Raw genomic sequence first — 10,103 nt, 5'->3', positions numbered from 1 at the left:
TTCATCAAACAGAAATATTTTTCCAAGACCATAAAATGAAACTGCAGACAGAAAAATTCAGACTTCTATATGCGAGCTTCCTGCCGCAACATCTCATCTGCATACAGCTCTTAGCTTTTTTCTTTGTTTGGGTTTATAAAAGTCAGGATGTTATTAAGATTGATAACAATGCTTTCAGGCAATCAACTGATCCATAAAGAAGTTTACTTAATTGATCCATGTTTTGACATTGCATTATATCCCCTAAAATATCTTGTGCCTGAGGAAACTGACTGATAGCTCTGTGCTTGTATCAATGTGCAAAGGACAGACATTTTAAAACCAGCTGTTCATCTAAGCAAAAATGATTCCCGTTGAAATCTAAATGTGAATGTAACTATAAGATAAAAAAAATGAAAGCTGGAATTTTTGTTCACGAGTAATTAGCTGTTCAGTCAACAAAGACCTGTGAAGCAAAGTTAAAACTCTTTCCTCTTAAGCATTTTAGCTTACACGGTAAAAGCTCCCTGATAAAAGGGTCTGAAAGAAAAAGTCCAATTGAAATGAAAAAAAAAAAACAACAAGGATTGTAATAATTATTTGCATAAGCAAATTTGTTCCCTTTGCATGGGTGATTTCACAAGTCAAAAATCTATGAAAGCAAGGATAAGCAAAAATAATAATGACTTCTTAATAAATTATTGCTGATGGTGCATCTTCTTTAAAATGAAACTCTTCTTAAAATAAAAAGAGAAAAGCAATATTCTTTATTTCAGCTGTTCTCTTATCTTAATTATGATTCATAATCTGCATAATTAGCAAGGGTTTAAGAGTCCATGCAGTCAGGCCGAGACAAAAAAGGCAGAAAAATCTCTGAAAGCTTTCTATCTTCCTGCTTCAATTATGTGATGGGTCAATGCGCTCTCTTCACATCATATGATTTCTCAGAGTAGTATTTTTTTTTTTTGCTTTCTTTTTACAAAACTTTATTGTAAACTGCTGCATATACATGTATTTTCACATGCACTTAATTTTGCTGCATGAAAATTAGTACCAAAAATTTGTGTTGGGATTCAACTGTTCACATTCATGTTCTATCAAACTGAAAGGATGTTTTAAAATATCTAAAAATCAATACACGACAATGATGCTCAAAAGTACAGGATACCCAGTTTTATCAGATCACAATAATATTAAAGGCCAACCCTTTACAAATGCTAGAATCAGTGGCAAAAGTATTGGGACGCTCACCCTTTTAGGTTAGGGCCCTAGTGATGCCCCTGCTCAACAAGTAAAATTGTCTGGCATTAGACTGAGTAAAATCTGTTAAGTCTCTGCCTCATTCCCAGGCTACATCGGCTGGGGTTAATGGAGGGAGCATAGTTTTTGACTGGTTAATTAGTTTCAATTATTTAAATGATTGCCTTCTCTCCACGTTGCTGTCAATTGTGACCTGAGACATTTCCAGTTTCTATTTTGAAGCTTTTAGTGGAACTTTTCCAGTTATGCTTAGTTTATGAAGTCTGTGAGGTTTCTGAGCCCATCCTTGCATTAGCGTGCCAACTACTTTTGCCTCTGATTGAGTGAAGGTCAAACACTACAGCCAATGCAGGTCATTTTAAAATGTGTCTTTGACCAACATTGAGGCATTTTGTAAGTAGTCCACAAGAAAATGTGATCTCTTAACCCATTAATTCAACCATGAAGCAGCCCCTATTGTCAAGTAAAATTGTCAGGCAAGACTGAAATAGTTACACAGTGTTACTATGGCCAGTTTTAAATATCGCATTGCATATGTGCCAAATCTAATGCAAATGAGAAAAATCAATTGTTTTCGCTCATCTGCATTAGATTGGGCACATGTGAGATGCGTCGTTTACAATGGGTCTTAGATCGACATATATGAATACGGTACACCTTGTTTTAGTATTCTTACAAGGATGGATGCTTTGCAATTAAATGACACAGCAATAAATTGGACAATTCATCATCACCGTGACAAACTCTTCACTTCAACAATTCTCGGAACTTTTCTTCAACATTTTTGTTCGTATTAAAAGAGATTTCTTTAAGCATAAAATGGTAAAAACGAGTAGTCATGACTCCATTGTCAAGGAAAAATTACATCAGATAAGGAAAATTACAGCATTTAAAACGATTTTTGGCACGCGAAGAATTAACAAAGATGCAAAGATTATAAAAATAATTTCGCAAGAATGGAGTCTGATTGCACATTGAGATTTAGCTTTAAAGCTCTAATGAAAAGCATTTCGTGCACTTAACTGTCAAATTTGTTTCTGAATTTCTTAAGCACTTCAAAACACTTTAACAGGTCCTGAGGCATTGTCCTGCGGCACCATCCTCTGCACATTCTTGTAGTGTTCCACAATGGTGGAGGATTGCTGTTTATGTCCTTTTACACGATTATGTAAATGTCCGAGCGTGTAACCTACTGAACCCCCATCACACAAGTCACAGTGAAACATATCTTAGCAGATATTGTCGGGAAACAACTTAAGGATCTGGGCCTAAAAGCACACACCACCATCCAGCCTGTGTTTGTGAGCCAGAAAATTGAACAAGAAAGAAACAAAGCCACCAGTTGTATTTATCAACATTTAGTGGTTTATAGTTTTCAATGTGACCTGTGTGATGCGGGTTATGAAGGTTACACACACGGACATTTACATAATCGTATAAAAGGACATAAACAACATTAAGACACAATTTGCAATCACTATTCCAATCACAGTAAAAGAGGACAAAGGAGAAATTATAGAAAATATAACAGCTCAAGAGTCATCAAAAAAATTATTATTGCAAGAAGAAATTATTATTTGCATTCATCTAAAGGTACACAAAATTCAATTAGCAGGGCTGTAGCTAAGAATAAATTCAGCCAGTTGAAGGTTCTATTAAGTTGGTTCGCACTCTGAGCATCAAAGGGACGTGGTAACAAGATTGTTCCCAGTGTCTTGCAACACCTTAGTGTTACAGTACTAAAAACAACGCTTTTATTTCATTTCCAGTATTGTTAAATTCTAGTGATAATTCCGCAGGCAAGCAGATATTCCTCCGTTTTGTTAACACATCGAATGACTTTTAAACTTTGTAGAGAATAATTTGCAATCCTTGAGGTCACTTCAATGGATGGCCAAAATTCAGCCAGCAATCACCCCTTTCTCAAGCGGCGATTTTCACCGGCAGCCGGTGCTTAGCGACATCCCTGAATCACACTTAAAAGAAAGTGCTTTTCCATATTTGACCCAGTGTATGGCACATGTACAGACATTGTTACTACTTAAAAATATTTATACCTCTGTTAATTCTAGTTAACACACTAGAATTTTAAAAAACTTTTTTTACCAGGTTAAGTTGAAATTCTTTGCCAAAAAAAATCTCCAGAACTGATTCAGTGGAAAATTTAAGGTGGCTCTTAATCCGCTTCCAGAGCTTTTCTTTTGTAATTGGAAGAAGTTTTATCTTAGCCTTACCCATCACAAAAACAGGACAAATTATTTATTATAAACAAAAATTTACATGTGTGTCAACTATCATCTGAAAGTAGGAAGATAACCAAAACAATGATGTCTATTTTTGGTTTCTCCTTAAGTCTGTAACTATTTTTTTTTACATAAAAATCAATCACCAACTTTACAAGAAACAAAAACATTTTCTTGGAGCTAACATTTCACACTAAGAGATCTTGACCAGCAAAACATTCGGACACTATTAAATACGAAAAAATGTTACTATGTTCTTGCAATCTAAAACCACTTGTGGGAAGATTACACAATGACTATAAGCTTTTTTTCAAATACAGACCCTTTGTAACTAAGTAACATATAAATTGAGCTGAAAATGGCCTCCAAAGTTGTCTGAATGGATGAAATACTTTATAATTTAACAATTAGGTTATTTCTATAAAATCATTAACCTCTTCTTGTGAGTTATTTTTTATTCTAGTGGTAATTCATTATGCTTTGAAGACACTCAAAGTACAGTACAAGGCAAATGGCACTGATGAAGAAATACACATTGTCATGTGGAATTCAATGCCAAATCAAAACACAACAAACATATATACACTTGATTAGTTCCAAGACCTATGTTTCAGACTTCTGAAGATCCTACAATAATCATATTATCATCTACAGCAGTATGCACAATTATTTCAACAACACCAATCCACTAACCTTTAACACAAGCTATTGAACCTCTACAAGAGCCTGATACCGGTAATAAACCCCACAAAGGGAACATTTTACATGTGCCTCTGTCCCCAGTTGGCTAAAAAGCTACTGAAGCCGAATCCACAAATTTTTATGTACTTCATTCAAAGAGGATTAGAACCAGCAATGGTTGTATATAAATACAAAGCATCAATAAATGTTCGAGTATACAGTCAAATTAAGACAACTTGAAACTTTCCAGAGGAAACTGTTACCACAAAAATTTCGAAAATGTCATGAAATGCTCTTAACCTCAGAAAAGAAGATGTCCGAAAATTGCCTCAAAATTCTGGAAACATAAGCCTGCTGTGTTTTATTTGCAAACTATAGACAGAAAATGTTAGTATCCTAAACAAATAGTTGTTTAGCAAGAACTAGATAAAGTACCTTATGTGACAGAAATTTGGGAATCCCATGGTGTTTGAACTCACAGGTGAGGAAACAAAGAAGCTGACATTTAATCTTAGAAGACAAGCTCGGATTTCATAGGACTATGAAATACAAGGAGCATTGTTAAAATCATCAAAGAAACGATCAAGAGGCCTTCTCGAACTTTAATTGCTAAAGGGTGAGAGGTTGATAACACAGAAGTTTCAGCAACATTTTAGCCATAGACGACTGTTAGTGTTTTAAGAGGAACAGCAACAGCTCAACACACAAAATGCAAAACTGAAGAAGAAGGTACAGCAATAATATTACGAATTCTGAAAGGGGTGTTGATTTAGCAGATACACAGCGTCTTAAATAACAGTTACTAAACAATGGTAAGGCAAAGAAAATAAGATTAACAGGAGAAAAACACATTACAGCTTCAAGAAGCCTTTAAGATGATAAAGCCTAGTAGATCAAAGAGAAAATTATTTTTAATTCATTATGCAATGTTTGCACTTGTCTATGAAGCACAACCGTGTCTGCTTTTGAACCTATTTATTTGCATTCAAGAACAAGTTAAACTATATACTAAAAGTGAATTGTGTTAAGCCAAGACAACTAATACATCAAACAAGACAACATGTTCATAAGTAACATTAACACACTGATTACATTGTATTTCATCATAATTCAATCATAATTTGATGATTCACAAGACAGTATTTCTCGTGTACATGTATATTACTGAACTTTATTCGCATGAAAAGTGGAGCTAATAACTGCAGCAATTCGCGGGGTTTAACTTGCTGTAAAAAATAACTTGAAGTGAACTAGGAAATTATCAACCTGTCAGCCTCAATGCCAATGTTACTTGATTCCCTTTTATTTTCTTCAATCTTGCTGGGCATAAGTAGTTTACTGTCTTGTAACCACATGTTCTCTCAGGGGCCTACATGTATTTATGTTGTATCCTGTCAGACTCAGAAACGATGCATTGTTATTTTGACTACAACTTACTTAAATCAAACAGATCGCACTCACTTATGATTCAGAGTGTCGCCAAGGGCAAAGTATTTCAATCCCGTAATATGAGTCATAGAACTCTGTGCTTACCAGACCTCTCAACCCCAAAAGACCAAAAACCTGGAAGATCAAGGTCAAAAAACCGTGAGATTTGGGGAAAAACCTGGAGATTTATTGACAGCGTCAAAAAGAATTAAAACCAGTTCATCAAAATAAAATTTTTGTTTTTCTTTATCTCTGTAAAATATTATGTGACCGTAGCAACAGAGAAATTAGCGTTATTTGAAAGATTTGTCCAATGAATATTCATTGTTTTCTGCCATTTTGACAAAGTGGATGAAACATATCTAGATGCAATAAACTGGTAACGATAACCTTACATTTGGCATTTGTCCTCTATTTATGGTTACATGAGACCTGTCCGTGTCTTGTCAAAGAGAACTGTGGATCTCCACATAATTGGCACCAAAAAACCAATTTTGCAAGGCAAAAATGAAATATTCAAGGAAAGTGTATTCCATCAGCTTGTCAATCTGTCCCATTGTGAGACCGTGAAATTGCCCTAAAAACCGTGAGTCTCACGGAAAAACCATGTGACTTGAGAGGTCTGGCTTACTGAAACCCAATCTCATCCCCAGGGTCTCTAGGGAAGAAGAGAGACCCTGGGGACAAAGTTGATTGAAACCATCTCACGAAGTACATGATGGTATACTCAAACTTCGGTCCTGTAAGATTGTTTCTTTCAATTCCCTACTCTTCTCCTTTGCTTCTAAAGCGACTGTTGAACACACTTCAACAATCCAAGATTACTATAATAATGAGACGAAATCCGTAACCAATGCAACTTGATTGTACTACATAATTGTACAAGTTTAAATAATAATGGTCGTAACAAGGTGCATGATACAGCAATTCCTATTTGAGATAATACCAAGCCTTCCTATTTAAGTAGTGTGCACATAATTTTTTTTAAAATTGAGCCCTTCATGCAAGTTTAAAATTACACTTAAATATTAGATACCCAGAACAAAAATATTAATTTTCTTTTTTTCATTTTTAACTCATCAATAGTATAAAAAGAAACAAATTTATGAGTTAATCAATGCCTGTGCAGCTTTATACTTATGAGATGCAAATTAATTATTGCGTTCAAGGAGAACGCATTCCAATCGTGTCAGTCCCACTGGATTTTCCTCGGGTATCAATCACATACCACATGATTTCAACGTTTGGACACCACCTTGTTCTGGTACAAGTAACCTCTATCGGCTTGCTCAAGGGAAGTCAAGCCCCCTTGGATGGGGTTTATACCTAGATGGGTGACCCTCCAGTTGTACATGCTGGGGAGTCATGCTGTTTGGCTATATAACACAAACTAATAACTATTGCATAAACACATGTATTCCATAAATGTTTTTAATAAAATTATTAGAAACAAGATAGCAGTCAATACTTATAGTGTGATTATCATACCTTCATTACTGAATAAACACTATAATAGAAAAGGGTACAAAACGATTCTACCAAAAGTATACAACTATTTTCAAGTGCCTAGTCAATGGCAAAACAGGAATCGATCACACCGCACTAATCCTTGATTACTGCTATTTTAATGCTGATTCAAATGCAATGCACTTTACTATTAAAATCTTGCACAAACATACATGTACACACTGAAGTGAATATTGCATTTCTAGCATTTTGTCTGGCTGATCACTAAATCTCAGTCATCAGCTCATATAACATACATGTATCACCTTATATGGAAAAAAATTGTGCCAGTCACTTTCTAAAATTAAACAAGACGCCTATAAAGGAGTATCCGTGCCATGCATAAACAGTTAACATAAATTGTCCAGTTACAGCTAACAACAACTATGGGTAAAATTCGGAAAATGACGTGAGTTTACCAGAAAGATGAATTTGCAATTTAACTAGCATGTATGGCTTTTGTTGATGGTCTTAGTGTCTAATGATGAAGAAGTAGCTTCTTCTAAAAAACATCACAACCCAATTCAAGACTTGATGAGTTCACAAGCCATATCTTCTTTCAGCCCAAAATGGTTCAAATTGATACCCTGTTTAAGACGAAAATGGCTAAAAAATACTATATACCCTTTGGGCCTGCACATACTTACACTGTAAATAGCCCATATGAGAGAGTATCCCCCCAACCCCTGGTGTACTAGGAGGAATGGATTTATATTTTGTTTTTGCAAATATCATTCACTTGACCTATCACATACATGTATCATTTGATGCTAATCTAAGTTTCGACTCAGTTTTCTTCCTCAAAACCCAAATACAGCTGGCCTCTGACCTTCCCCGGGCTGACAAGCTTATGAACAAAATGACAAGACAAACTGAAATCAATCCTTTTGTTATCATGTACAACCCTACACTACCTAACCTCCCTCACGTAATTCACAAACACTCCAACATACTTTACTCATCAGATCGTTGCAATAACGTTTTCAAAACACATAATTTAGTGGCTTACCATTGTTGTAAAAATATTAGTGACATTCTTATTAGAGCACAATTAACTAAAACACATTTCAGTAATAATAATCTTCTGGTTCTTTTTGGTGCAACAGTAACATTTGCACCACTAGCCCTTGTACATGTATAGAGTACGGCCACAGAATACACGTCTTATTCTACAGGAGAAAGCCATGAAATCAAGTCTCACATGACTTGCAACACTTTCAATGTTATTTACATGATTCAGTGCAAATTATGTAGTCTTCCAGGGAAGCCAAGCGTCAGCTTAAAGGACCGTTTTATTGAATACAGACTCTCTATAATCAGTCCCACTAGTTAGTTATCCAGACGCCAGTCTCAGAATACTTTCTTAGCAACAGTTACCATTCACACAGTCATATTTTGTTCATTCCTATTGAAAAACTTATCTATCAACTTGACTCTTTCAGGAAAGCTTGGCTTGAGTTCAGGGCGTGAAGGCTCTGATTATATCATACGGGAATTATTATCAAGCCATTGATAACCATCGTTGTGACTAGGATGAAAAAAAGACTCAACTGGTTTTATAATGTGGTATGCATGGCATCCCACGTAAAAACCTCCGGTCATTTTTGGTCTGGTAAAAGTGAAATTTAAAGAAACAATACATTATTGCTGCCAACAAGTGTGTATGGAATATTCAAACATGTATTCTGCAAATGGGGATGGAATGATAAATTCTATTTACATAATTTGTTGGATAAGTTACAGGTAAAATTGGATTTCAGGACTGGTACTATATTCATTTTCATTACAAAAAGAATACTGTTACAGTAATAAACAATTATAATAACTCAATTACACTGTGTATGCCCAGATTAGTCTAAAAACACAGGAAATCCGTAACTGATTCGTAATATTTACCAAAGGTCATGCATATTGTAATGTATCCAAGTAATGAAATTATCATTACTAATACATTTATCTTCTTATTTACAGTGTACGGGAAATTCACAATCTCTAGAGTAAATTACATGTATTTCCCAAAATATGTCAAACTTATTGCTTTCAGAGCTATTACATGTACGTGCACTTACACTTCCAAACAGATTTAAATTTACACAAAATATTACATTAAATAATAATTATAACAAAATTAATACTGTATGTTGTTAACCCATTCACCCCTAAAATCATCTAGCATTAGAAAGAGTAAAATCTATTAGGTATCACTCTTAGAAGGGAGACAGTTAATTAATTAATCAGTTAACAATAATTATAACTCATACACTGTGCATGCCCAGACTAGCTAGTCCAAAAATACACTCAGGAAATCCGTAACTGATCCATAATGTTTACCAAAGGTTGTGCACATTGTAATGTCTCCAAGTAATGAAGTTATCATTGCTAAATCGCTTATCTCCTTACAAATGCATTTATGGGAAATTCACAATCTCCATGACCATAGCTGAAATGCCACCCTTTCCCGTGTCAGTCTTAGTCCCCCCCCCCCCCCCCCTGATTTACACTAAATGCACACTGCACGTGCTCCAAGAGAGAAGAAATCTGTGCAAAAACTGTTAAGCCCAAATTACATCTCTTGTACATCATACCACTGACTCAGGTGTACATACATAGTCACTCTCTTTGTTTTACCAAAAGACCATCACTTCTCTCAAAATTAATGTCACATTCAGCCATTCAAAACGAAAGGTTTTTTTTGGAAAATTATGTGCTTCTTAGAACATGACTTTTGAACACAATTCTTCACTTTTTTTAATACAATAAAAATTTACTATTCTATACTATAAGACAGTTCAAACGTATTCTTACTTCTCCTACAAGTATAGAATGTATCAAACAATACCGCTCATATTGTAGCTACATGTATAATGTAAGTTTCTGTATATCTTTAGCTAGTTTTTATTATAGATAACATTATCGTTTATAGTAAATTTAATCACAAATTCTCATTTGGCATCATGGTTTACAATAAAGTTTATTCTTTTCCATTTTTTATACAGCTTGTCAATA

The 10,103-nt window shown here is 34.7% G+C and overlaps 1 protein-coding gene and 1 long non-coding RNA gene across 20 annotated transcripts in view; one reads left to right on the top strand and one right to left on the bottom strand.

Moving 5' to 3' along the window:
* Positions 1-10,103, bottom strand: part of LOC138049335 (kalirin-like) — a 170,252-nt gene that overhangs the window by 135,876 nt on the left and 24,273 nt on the right. Inside the window, exon 1 of one of the 17 annotated variants that reach the window (XM_068895574.1) lies at positions 1-63. This exon is cut by the window's left edge and continues 82 nt beyond it. The exons of the other annotated variants lie outside the window; for them this stretch is intronic. The gene's annotated coding sequence lies outside the window, so the exon portion shown is untranslated. Of the gene's footprint in view, positions 64-10,103 lie in introns of those variants that run through there. 17 annotated transcript variants of the gene reach the window in all.
* Positions 4,697-10,103, top strand: part of LOC138049340 (uncharacterized) — a 30,684-nt gene continuing 25,277 nt past the window's right edge. For 2 of the 3 annotated variants that reach the window (XR_011132368.1, XR_011132366.1), the window contains exon 1: positions 4,719-4,892. This is a non-coding gene — a long non-coding RNA (uncharacterized lncRNA). Of the gene's footprint in view, positions 4,893-10,103 lie in introns of all 3 variants that reach the window. The other variant, XR_011132367.1, reaches the window with a different exon arrangement.

The sequence above is a fragment of the Montipora capricornis genome, chromosome 5 (genome assembly GCF_036669925.1).
Source record: "Montipora capricornis isolate CH-2021 chromosome 5, ASM3666992v2, whole genome shotgun sequence".
NCBI lineage: Eukaryota > Metazoa > Cnidaria > Anthozoa > Scleractinia > Acroporidae > Montipora > Montipora capricornis.
Note: the sequence above shows the minus strand (reverse complement) of the source record. Positions and strands in the feature narration are given on the sequence as shown.